Raw genomic sequence first — 12,910 nt, 5'->3', positions numbered from 1 at the left:
GCACCCAATTTACCTCAGATTCTTCAATACTTAAGTGAGATGCTTCACAAGGGCCTTTCCTTTTCCTCCATCAAAATTCATGCCTCAGCCATTTCAGCTCATTAAAACACAAAACCCACCCCTCTTTCTCACCCACTGCTCAAGCAGTTCCTCAGAGGGGTCAATAACTTAAGACCACCCAGGAGAGCCCCAACTCCAGCCTGGGACCTTAATTTTGTATTGGAAAAACTCACTCTTCCTCCTTTTTTAGCCAGCTGCAACCACAGAGTTAAAATTCCTTTCTTGGAAAACAGCTTTCCTTTTAGCAATCACTTCAGCAAGAAGGGTATCTGAATTACAGACCCTTATGGCAGTTGAGCCTTTAATCATCTTTTATGCGGACATGGTGTCCCTCAGGACCAACCCCTCTTTCATGCCCAAGGTGGTATCCAATGTGGCTCTTAATCAGTCCATTCATTTGCCAACCTTCTTTTCTAATCCACAGAACAAAGGGGAACGGATACTGCACTCCTTAGATGTGCACAGACAACTTAGATTTTACTTGGGTAGGACTAAACCTCAAAGGAAATCTGAACAACAGCTGGTGGCATTTTCTGCAGGGGCAGAGGGGAAGGCTATTTCAAAGCAACCACCTACACAAGCCAGGAAACATGAAGCAGGATATCCCAAAAATTAGTTCTTTATTGAGCCACGACACTGAAAGCACACCATAAACGCCTTAATCACATACAAGTGCATTTTCGTCATAAAACCATTCGACTTCATCAGATGCTGGCAACTGTACAAAAACCCATTTTTATTTAATTACATACTAGTTGTAACCTATCAGAATGCTTCAATTAAATTTAAAACAGCGAATCAATTTTGTTTCCTTTTGAATTAAATATTCATGAGTAATTCATTTAAATATTCATGAGTACTTCATTTAAAATATGCCCCTCATTCTGACAAATGTGTTCATTTAAAATCAATATTACATGTATTTTTTAAAAAGATTTTTATCGTGTAAATAAGTCATTTAAATACAGTTTAATACTTATGTACCAGGTTAAAAAAGTTAATTTCCAAAATAAAAAACAAATGCATGAACAAACAAATAAATAAATAGATAAATAAATAAATATATATATGTGCCTATGCATTTGAATCGTGTATTTGTCTTTATTAAACCAGTGCATTAATTTTTATTATTATTCTATTCACATCCTCACTTTCATAAGTTTCAACTATGTACATTATTCAACTAATATAAATTGGTCCTGATTACAATCTAGCTGTTCTTAATTTTAGTATAGGTAAAATTGAGATGTATTCATTCAAACCTGGGGGGTTCCTTGCATCCAGGGTTAATTGCCACCACAATTCCCTAACCTCAATTTTTTCTTCCCAGGGTCCCCCCCTTTTATCAAGCTTAACTTGTTCCAAAACCACAAAAGTATATTTTGCTTCAGGGCATTTTTTTAAATGTTTAAATAAAGCATTGGTGTCTTTACCTGTAGCCATCTCATAATAATGTTCATATATCCTCCTTTTGAGCTTTCTTTCAGTTTTTCCCATGTAGAAGGATTTACAAATTATGCAGGAGGCCAAGTATAACAAACCTTTAGATTCACAATTATATAGACCCCTGCTGACTAACCATTTATTTCTACTTTCTAGATAGACTCTACCTATATTCATAATGTAGTGGCATTGATTACAGTGTCCACATTTGTAGGTCCCTGTTTTATTTTTTGCTGTTTTGTTATTTTGTTGATTCTCCAAAATTAACCTTATATTCTGGGAATTTTTGTATATTATTTTTTGAGGCATTTTGGATATTTTGTCTAGATCTGTAATAGCTACAAATCTTTCCCATTCTCTCAAAAATTTCTTTTTAACAATATTATTGTAAAGGGGCAGTTTGTAAGGGGGAGTCGAATGACGAGTGCAGACGAAGATTTTGAGTTAGAATGTGAGTTTCTAGAATCTATGTTCCTTGAAAGAGGATACCCTCCCAAGTTTATTAAGGAAGAAGTAGAAAAAGGCAGGACTAATAGGTTTCAACCAATTTTGAATAATGTTGGATGGAAAGAAACAGAGGTAGTGAGACAAGATATTGATGGTTCTAACTACGAACATGCATTAGTTTTAGAATATAATGCTATAAATAATATTGTTAAAAATAATTTTTTGAGAGAATGGGAAAGATTTGTAGCTATTACAGATCTAGACAAAATATCCAAAATGCCTCAAAAAATAATATACAAAAATTCCCAGAATATAAGGTTAATTTTGGAGAATCAACAAAATAACAAAACAACAAAAAATAAAACAGGGACCTACAAATGTGGACACTGTAATCAATGCCACTACATTATGAATATAGGTAGATTCTATCTAGAAGGTAGAAATAAATGGTTAGTCAGCAGGGGTCTATATAATTGTGAATCTAAAGGTTTGGTGTACTTAGCCTCCTGCATAATTTGTAAATCCTTCTACGTGGGAAAAACTGAAAGAAAGCTCAAAAGGAGGATATACGAACATTATTATGAGATGGCTACAGGTAAAGACACCAATGCTTTATTTAAACATTTAAAAAAATGCCCTGAAGCAAAATATACTTTTGTGGTTTTGGAACAAGTTAAGCTTGATAAAAGGGGGGGACCCTGGGAAGAAAAAATTGAGGTTAGGGAATTGTGGTGGCAATTAACCCTGGATGCAGGGAACCCCCCAGGTTTGAATGAATACATCTCAATTTTACCTATACTAAAATTAAGAACAGCTAAATTGTAATCAGGACCAATTTATATTAGCTGAATAATGTACATAGTTGACATTTTTGAAAGTGAGGATGTGAATAGAATAATAATAAAAATTAATGCACTGGTTTAACACAAGACAAATACACGATTCAAATGCATAGGCACATATATTTATTTATTTATCTATTTATTTATTTGTTTGTTCATGTTTCTGTTTTTTTATTTTGGATATTAACTTTTTTAACCTGGTACATAAGTATTAAACTGTATTTAAATGACTTATTTACACGATAAAAATCTTTTTAAGGAATACATGTAACATTGATTTTAAATGAACACATTTGTCAGAATGAGGGGCGTATTTTAAATGAAGTACTCATGAATATTTAAATGAATTACTCATGAATATTTAATTCAAAAGGAAACAAAATTGATTCGCTGTTTTAAATTTAATTGAAGCATTCTGATAGGTTACAACTAGTATGTAATTAAATAAAAATGGGTTTTTGTACAGTTGCCAGTATCTGATGAAATCGAATGGTTTTATGACGAAAACGCACTTGTATGTGATTAAGGCGTTTATGGTGTGCTTTCAGTGTCGTGGCTCAATAAAGAACTAATTTTTGGGATATCCTGCTTCATTTTTCCTGGCTTGTGTAGGTGGTTACTAGTACTTTTGGCTTGGATTCTGCTTACTTTTGGTTACTATTTCAAAGCAAACCATTTCTAAATGGATAGGCCATTGCATTCATTTCGGCTATAAGCACCATGGAAAACCTATCCCACAGGGAATTAGACCCCATTCGACCAGGGCTGCATCTACCTTTACAGCCTTTCTCAGAGGTGTCCCTACCAGAGACATCCTAGAAGCTGCTACCTAGAGTTCTGTACATACTTTCACCAAGCATTACCATTTGCCAATTTTCTCTAAATCCAGAGCTGGCTTTGCCACTGCAGTTTTGCAGAGCCTTATAGCTGGTCCTAATGCTATCTAAATTCCTCCTCCCATTCTTAGCTTTGGGAATCTACCCAAATGTGATGACTGCAACAGTGAAACACGAAGATCATAGTACAGTTGTGTACACTTACCATAAATGTAGATGTTCGAGTGTATTCACTGTTGCAGTCCTGGTTACCCTCCCTCCAGCCCCCTGACTTCCTTTGGCTGTACCTCTATTCACGTTTACTATGCATATATATATATATACATATTTAATTGCTTCTCATTAAGGGGGGCACCTGACATCTGGGGCAAGAAAAACTGATGTAATGGTGTCAGCTGCATGCTTTATACCCCTGACTACCTGACATCACAGAAGATGAAACAGCAACCGATGCAGGACCCAAGACTTTGGTAATCAGGCCGACTGAGGGCTACTGCAAGCAGATAACCCAAATGTGATGACTGCAACAGTGAATACACTTGAACATCTACATTTATGGTAAGTGTACACAGCTGTACTTTCATTCAGTTACCTTTTTTCCCCCCAAAGGTTTCCAATAAAGAATACATGCTTCATCTTCCCAATGGGCATGGACAACTACATTTTTATCTTCACAGAGCAAAACATTTCAGAAAGACAGATCAGCTTTTCATATCTTTTTCCCTAAATCACCTGTCAGATGATATCTAAGGTTACTCTAGCCAAATGGGATACTGACTGCATTTCATTGGTTTATTCTCAGAAAGGTCTAAATTTACCAAGACCTCCTTGAGATCATTCAACTCGGTCCATGGCTGCTTCATCAGCCTTTTGATCAAGGACCTCCACTGATGACATTTTTGCTGCAGCTACTTGGTTAAAGACTCATAATTTTGGATTATAAGTTGGACATCATATCCAGAAGCAGAGCTTCTTTTGGTTCGACAGTGCTCTGGCATGACCTTACAAAGGCTACAAAGCTGGGGACTCTGTCCCATTTGAGAGGATGAATGAAATGGACATCATCAGATTTATAAGTTATGTACTCACCATAACTTGACATATGTGTTGTCCATTTTCATTATTTCTCACCTTTCCTCCCATCCACCCCATCCCTTTTGCTCCTAGAAGTTCCTGAGAGACTGGTTTGGAACCATACTGTTCCAGGTTTGAGCCCTGTCTTTTCCTCTGTCTGTTTCTGTCTTCTTAGACTATTGGTAGATTAAGCAGCAAACTTTTTCTGTGGTAATGGGTGTAGAATATGGCATTATGGGTAGAGGGAGCAGCTCGAGAGCCGACTCCAAAGTCTAGTGTATGCGGCCGAGTTGGATCAGAACCCCATTTGTGAAGAAGAATGAAAATGGACAACACTGATGCCAAGTTATGATGCATATATAACTTATAAATTTGACTGCTCCGGATTGTACTGTTTTGCCAAGGACCCATTATTCTCCCTTTGTTGAACCAGTGCCTCCCAGACTCCATTCCCACATTATGGAAAGACGCCATTCAAAGTCATCTTCCCTGGCCTTGTCTCATTCATCCAGGAGTTTGACTGTGGAAGATGTGGATAGGATGATGAGGAAATTTCTCTCTGTGCAGATCCAGATGGGTGTGCTACTGGCTTCTACCACTTCGGGTCTGGAGGCCCATCTTTTGACCACTGCACCAACTCAGACTCCTCCTCTGATCCCTGTGCTTGCTTCAGAGTCCTGGATCCAAGTCTTCTGGGTCCATCTTGCTTGGATCTGAAGATCACCCTATCTTCAGATCCGAAGCTAAGTCTGAGTGCCCCAGTTCTGACATCTTTGGATTGGGAGGACTCTTGGAGCTGAAGCTTCCTTGTCAGTTCCAAGGGGCTGGAATTGACTCTGAAGTTGTTGGAGTGGTCTCTGTGCTGTGAGGTCTCTGCATTGGACAGCTTAGCTCTGACTTCCTCCTTGGCGAGACTGCTTTCAGGGAGGGAGAGGACAGTGGTTCAGAAGCCAGCCTTCTAGATGCTGTGTCTTCTCTTTCTCCATGGCGGTCTGCCTTCGAGGTTCTGAAGAGGGTATTCTCTGTTCTAACAGGTCTGACAGATCCATCTCCCTTGGATCTCCAATCCAGTTCCCAGATATCTCTGAGCTTGAAGCCATATCATTCAATGCCACAGGGACAGCCAGCTCAAGTCTCCCAAACTACCCAGAAGGATTTTATAGTCTCTTCTGACACTTTCCTGGAACATCCTACTGTGAAACTCAGTAGGAAGAGAAAGTGCAAGAGGCAGCACTTGGACTCTACAAAAGAGTCAATCACTGAGGATATGAACTTGGAGGGTGAAGGGTCCCCATGACTACCTCCAGAAGACATCTCATTTAGAGACATCCTTGAGGTCCTCAAACAGAGAAGTGGTTAAGGCCCCCAGCAACCCTTCACTGGAAGAGTCAACATTTCTGGAGGCCTTTGGAGCTTGGCCCATCTACCTCCTTGGTTACTCCACCCACTGACGAGCTGATTGATTTGGTCTGTTGGTGGCCATGGAAGAAGCCTGACTCAGTTGAGCCAATAGCTGAGAAGCCAGATAGGATTTTGGCTTCACCTGTGGGGAAGGAATCTTGGAGTAAGGGGGTGCCTGTGGATGCCATGGTCATGCCAGTGGCCACCAAGAAGGAACTTGTCAAACAAAGTTCCTCTTTTCATCCCCCGAACAGAGTATAGGGTGATGGACAGATTTGGGAAGCATGTCTATGCTTCAGTGACCTTTGAAGTTAGGTCACTTAACTATTTGGCATATTTTACTTGGTTGTAAAGGGACTTGATCAAAGAACTTTTAAAATCCCTTTTAGGGATCATTACTGCTGAGGTCCCAAGTGTCTGTGGCCTGTCATTTTGCTACCTTTGAATCCATCTCAAATTTGTCCATGAGGCTGATCTCCCATGCAGCCAAAGGTGCCCCAAGGGCAGCGGGTTCAGACATATCCATTAGGTGGTATGGCTGGATGATCTTATATGATTTTGCAGAACCCTTCAAGTCCTTGTTCGTCAGTGCTGCCTTTGATGGCAGTGCTTTGTTTTGCCCCACAGTGGAGGACACATTATCCAGGTATGAGAAAGATGGAAAAGACCCTCTCTGCAGTGGGCGTACATTTTTTGATCCCTCAAAGTCCTTTTCCGGGAATCAACAAGGCGGTCAAAAGATGTGGTTCCAGAACTCCCATGATCCTTTGCAGGACACACTGGGAGAAAGCTCCCGTAGATGTAGAGTTGGAATCTCTAATGGACAATGCCACCCCCATGGCAGAGAAGGCCTGCAAAACTAGAGGTGTAGAGATTCCTTCTCTGATAGACCCTACCAGCATTCCTGAAAGGATGCCCAATTTCTCCCTCTGGAGGCAGTCTGGAGTTGACTATCCCTACACCAGAGAGCCTGGCTAGACATAAAAAATACTTGGGTGCAGAGGATTATTTCCAGAGGTTATGCAATTCACTTTTCCCTTCCACCTCCATCTGTACACAAAATTCCCAATATACCATCCAGTCAGAGGAAAGAAGCAGCACTAGAAATACAAAACCTGCTAGAAAATAGAGTTGCCCAAGAGGTCCCAGCAACCCAGATAGAATCTGGAACTTAAGATTCTTTTTAATGCCAAAGAAGAGATGGGACTGGAGACCAGTTTTGGATCTCAGCAACTTAAAGTTTTGGATTGTCACAGTGTAGTCCATTTTGCCATTTCTGGGCAAATATGACTGGATGTGCTCGATAGACCTTCAGGATGATGCTCACTATCACATAAAATTGAACAGACAATCCAGAAGGTATTTATGCTTCCAGCTGTGAGACAGTCACTACCAGTTCAGAGCACTGCCCTTTGGCCTCACCACAGCCCCCAGGATGTTTACCAAATGTATGACAATGGTGTCAGCTCACTTGACATTGCAGGGATTCTGAGTGTTTCCTTATCTAGATAACTGGATCATTACCTCCCTGATCAGGCATTTGTTAAGGGCAAGGGATCAGGTACTTCAGATGTTTTCATCTGGGGATAACCATAAATTACAATGTCTCATCTACAACCATCTCAGATTTTGGAATTCATATGAGCAGTTTTCAACATGGCATAACTGATGGCTTCTCTACCTCTCTCAAGAGTGCAGGCTATAAGATTCCAAGTCAGGAGAATAATTCCTAGAACCAGTGTTTCAGCCCAGTTGAACCTTCAGGCCTTGGGGCCAGTGTCACCTGCCATAGTTTTAGATCCCCTAGCATGTATGAGGCTTCTTCAGTGGATGCTAACAACACAATGGTCCATTCATTACCAGTGCATGTCAACAAAAATAAGGATCACTCAGGTATGCAAGAAATACCTTTGTTGGTGGATTCATTCAGATCAAGTCCTACAAGGCCAGCCTTTCATTCTCCCTTAACCCATGGCCATAGTGACTACAGATGCTTCCCATATTGGGGAGATATTTTCTGGAGAGAATAGTCCAAGGCACTTGGTCCTCTGAAGAGGCCAACTTGCATATCAGTGCCCTAGAGATGAGAGCAGTGCTTTTAGCATTGCAGGTCTTCCGAGATGCTATCCCTTCAGGCATGATTGCATTTCAGACTGACAGTATGTCAATAGTTTGGTACATCAACAAACAAGGAGGGACCAGATCATACTCCTTGTGTCAAGAAGCACTCAGTGTGTGATCTCATCCAACTGCTTTCTCATAGCAATGCATATTCTGGGGAAATCCAATGTGATCGCAGGTCCATTCTTCTAACTCACGAGTGGTGTCTCAACAGGAAAGTGGCAGAAATGTTCTGCTGATGGTGCCAGCCTTGTGATCTTTTTGCTTCTCCCCTAAACAACAAATGCAGCAGCTACGTTGCCATAATCCCTCCTCAGGGGAAGTCAACGAGAGATGATGTACTTCACAACTGACTCCCTGGTCTACTTTATGCTTACCTACTAATCCCTCTAATTCCAAAGTTCCTGCTGAAAGTTACCAGGTTGAAAAGCAAAGTCATCCTCATTGCACTATACTAGCCTCATCAGATTTGACTCCCCTTCTTGTGGCCTCACCTTTTTTGCCAACCTTGTATTCTGGATCCAATTCCAGGTCTCCTGTCACATCCGACAGACATGGTTCATCCAGATTTCTCAAACTGTAAGCTAACAACATGGGTTCTCCAATTCCATTAATAACCAGACAACCAGTGTTCTATTCCTCGGTCCATCATATCTTTTTATCTTCCCATAAACCTTCAACAAAAAAACTGCATACAAGTAAATGCAAAAGGTTTGTGTGCTGGGCACAACAAAAACATATCAATCCCTTTTCAGCCCCAGTACATAACATCCTTGAATTTTTAGCTTTGATTTTTAATGAAGGAGCTAGCTCATCTACCATTAAGGTTCAGTTAGCAGCAATATCTAATTTTTATATTGGATTTGACAGTTCTGTGGTTTCTTCTAAACTTTGTAAAACATTCCTCAGAGACGCTCTTCTGTTGAGACCCCCATTTAAAGAGGATCTATATTACATATTCAACAGCTTAGGTTGTCGAATCTCTAAACATTGACACCTAAGTGTCGAAACCTTAAAATTGCAAATGGCTATTCTTTCCTTGGGGAAAATTTTGCTAGGCCATCATGAAATAAAATAAACTTCTGAACCCAAACATAGTGGGGGGACTTCACCCCCACACCCCATAATGTGGGGGCCTGTGCCCCCCCACCCCACCCCACCTAAGTATACCAACTCTGAGATTGCTCTACATTGGGGAAAAGGCAAATCCCCGATAACAGCCAAGCAAATTTTTTCCCGAAGAAAGAATTTGCATATGTGACCATTCGTGATTTTAAACTTTCGATACTTAGGTGTCTATAATTAGGCATTCGACAACCTAAGCTGTCGAGCATCTAATAGGAACCCTTTAAAGACCCTCCCCCCTCCACTGTGGGATCTCAACTTGGTACTGCAAGCCTTTCCCCCTTTGAACCAGCAGCTAAATGTGACCTAAAGTTCCTTGACTTGGAAAACTGTTTCTATAGTTGCCATTACCTCAGCTAGAAGATTTCAGAACTTCAAGCTGTGTCATCAAAGCCTCACTTGATTTTTCATAAGGATAGAGTTACATGACAAATCAGTGCTTCCTTCCATCCCAAGGTGGTGTCAAAATCCAGTATCATTTAGTCCATTAATTTGCCAGTATTCTTACATAAATTTGCAAATAAAGTTGAATATATGTTGCACCTATTGGATGTTCACAGACAATTATGTTTTTATTCACATAGGACAAAATAAAACAGAAAGACAGACCAGTTATTGGTTTCTTTTGGAGATTTGAGATTGGGGAAAGCCAGTGGCAGAAGTAACTCTAGCCAGATGGCTGACAATTTTTTTTTAATCTGTAACAAACTGGGTCTAACTATTTATGCTTCCAGCTGTGAGACAGTCAGTAGCAGTTCAGAGCACTACCCTTTGGCCTCACCACAGTCTGTAAGAGCCCACTCAACTAGGTCCATGGCAACTCCTTCAGTCTTTCTGTCCAGAGCTTCCATGGATGACACGTGCAGCTGCAACCTGGGCAAATCCACATACCTTTATCACTCATTACAAATTAGATCTGGTCTCGAGGGACAGAGCAGCTTTTGGCTCAACTGTGCTCAGGAATATCCTTCCTTAGAGTCCACCCGGGGTTCTAGGTAGCTGGACACTCTGTCTCAACAGTTTAAGATCGAATGAAAATTGACAATCAGATAAAAGAAGTTATGAATTCACCATAACATTCCATCTGTGTTGTCCATTTTCATTCCTCCTCACCTTCCCACCCACCAACCCCCTTCTTATTTTAACAAACTTCTAGAAGAATGAGACATTGCAAGGACACCACTGCTCTTTATGATTGAGCTCCAGAGATATAGTTTCCTTTATAGGACATTTGCATTTTTAAATATCTTTATATATACATATTGATAGATACCACTTCTGGTAAAATTAGCAAACAAGATCTGAGGTATGTTATGGGTTGGTGCATTATGGGTAAGAGAGAAGCTGAAAAACTGGTTATTACAAGCTTTAGTAATGGCTGAGTCGAATCCAAGGTTCAGATCCAAACCCAACAGTTGAGAAAGAATGAAAATGGATAACACAGAGCATTATGGTGAGTCAATCATTTTTTTATGTCTCAAAACAGACTATCACCAGATGGATTTCTGTAGCTATTCCCTTTTGTTACTACTTTCATGAAAAAATCCCTTCCAGGCCAGATCAAAGATCACTGTATCAGGGCTGTTGTTTCTTACATCTTTTTTTCAAAGAGCTGTAATTTCTTTTTCCATGTAGTGTGGTTGGCACCCTAGTTCTTGTACCCTCCCTCTCACTTACCTGTCAGAGACCCCCTTCCTTATTTGTACCTGCCTTCTGGAGAGTGGAGATTGGGGACTTCTGCAGTGGGCCTCTGTGGCACACCGTGTTTTTTCCGTCTAGTCCATTGGGGCTTTGGCACAAAAGTCTTTTACCTGGCTGTGTAGCCAGGGCAGCAAAGATATGAAGTTGGTGTTGGTTAACCTGCCTTTTATTTTACTAGTGTCCTTTTGCCTTGGTAGGAGGGCCTCTGATGTAGCCTGGGGGAAGCTAAAGCTGTGGAAGTTGGACCAGCCAGCTGAGATGCTAATAGGCAAGAGTCCCAAAAGTAAGGGATGTAAGAGGGTGTTAACGTGATGTGATTTCTGCCCGGTGTTGTGAATCTCAAAGTGAAGAAATTCAATAAAGCATGGGTAAATGGCAGGAGTAACTATGAATCTCTTAAGGTAGTCAGACGCCTCATCTAATCAGTGAAGCTCATGAATGGATGAACAAGATTCCCACTGTCCCTACCTACTGTCTAGCAAAACCACAGCCAAGACAATGGGCTTGGCAGAATCTGTGGGGAAAGAAGGCCCTGTTGAGAATGAGTTTAGTCTGACACTGTGAAGAGACATGGGAGCTGTAGAATAAGTGGGAGGCCTCAGCTGCTGGTGAAATACTACTACTCATCATTTTTTCACTTACCCGGAGAGGGTCTCACTTCTGGCTCTAAGCGTCTAAGCGTCCAGGTGTGACCCGCTCCGGGGACAGTGTCAAGTGGGGAGTTTGACTGGGGCGGTACACCTGTCAGAGTAACACAGATGTCCAAAGGCGAGCTCAGGGTGGAAAGAAACCTCCTGTGGAGCAGAAGGGCAAAAGCTTGCTTGATCTTGATTTTCAGTATGAGTACAGACCGTGAAAGCGGGACCTCACGATCTTTCTGGCTTTTAAGCAGGAGGTGTCAGAAAAGTTACCACAGGGATAACTGGCTTGTGGTGGCCAAGCGTTCATAGTGACGTCACTTTTTGATCCTTCTATGTCGGCTCTTCCTATCATTGTGAAGCAGAATTCACCAAGCGTTGCAATGATGCTCTTGGTGTTTCACTGTTGCAGTCCATCACACTTGGGTTATCTGCCTGCAGGTAGCCCTCAGTCGGCCAGAATACCAGAGTCTTGGGATTTCTGCATCCAATGCTGTTGCTTCTCCCATGATGTCAGGGGTATAAAACGTGCAGCTGATGCCATTACATCAGCTTTTCTTGCCGAGCGGAGCCTTAAGCAGAAGCAGCTCACAAGTGCCAGTCGGCTGCTACCTGAAATTTTCGTTATTCGAGTTTCAGACTTGAAGTCTTCTAAAGCTAAGTACCCCATTGGGGATCCTTTTTTCTTACTCTAACTAATGTCAGAAAAAATGAATTGTCTTGCCTGTGGAAAGCAAATACCTCACAGAGATTTTTATTCTTACTGTGTCACCTGTTTAGGCCCAGACCACAACATTCCTCACTGTCGGTTTTGTGCCTTGTTCAACGCCCGTTTCGCTCTCATTCTTCATATTCTGAAATGGCTTCGATAAGCCATCCAACTATAGTATGAACCTATAAACTACCAATCTTCCAAAAAAATGTAAGGATAAAGGCAGAGACAGACTGCATAGGTCCAAAACTGCCGACGATGCCTCCGTTAAGCTAGTCGCCAGTCCACCAGTACTCAGTGAGGCGCTTTCGCAGCCCCTGATACCCACTTCTACAGATTCACAGGCCTCTACTGAGACCCATTCGGAGTCCAGTATGCTGCAAGATGCTTCTTCGACTATGGAACCTGCAGATGTCTCTACTTTGGATGGGTCCAGAGCTGCTGTGCAGGCACCGGCTTCTGAGGGTATATTCAGACCTTCTGATGTTCGTATTAAACCGACTACTTCAT

Source organism: Protopterus annectens, chromosome 3.part0 (assembly GCF_019279795.1).
Source record: "Protopterus annectens isolate FY-2018-M chromosome 3.part0, PAN1.0, whole genome shotgun sequence".
NCBI classification, from domain to species: domain Eukaryota; kingdom Metazoa; phylum Chordata; order Ceratodontiformes; family Protopteridae; genus Protopterus; species Protopterus annectens.
The sequence above is the reverse complement of the archived record's forward strand: the minus strand, read 5'-3'. Positions refer to the sequence as shown.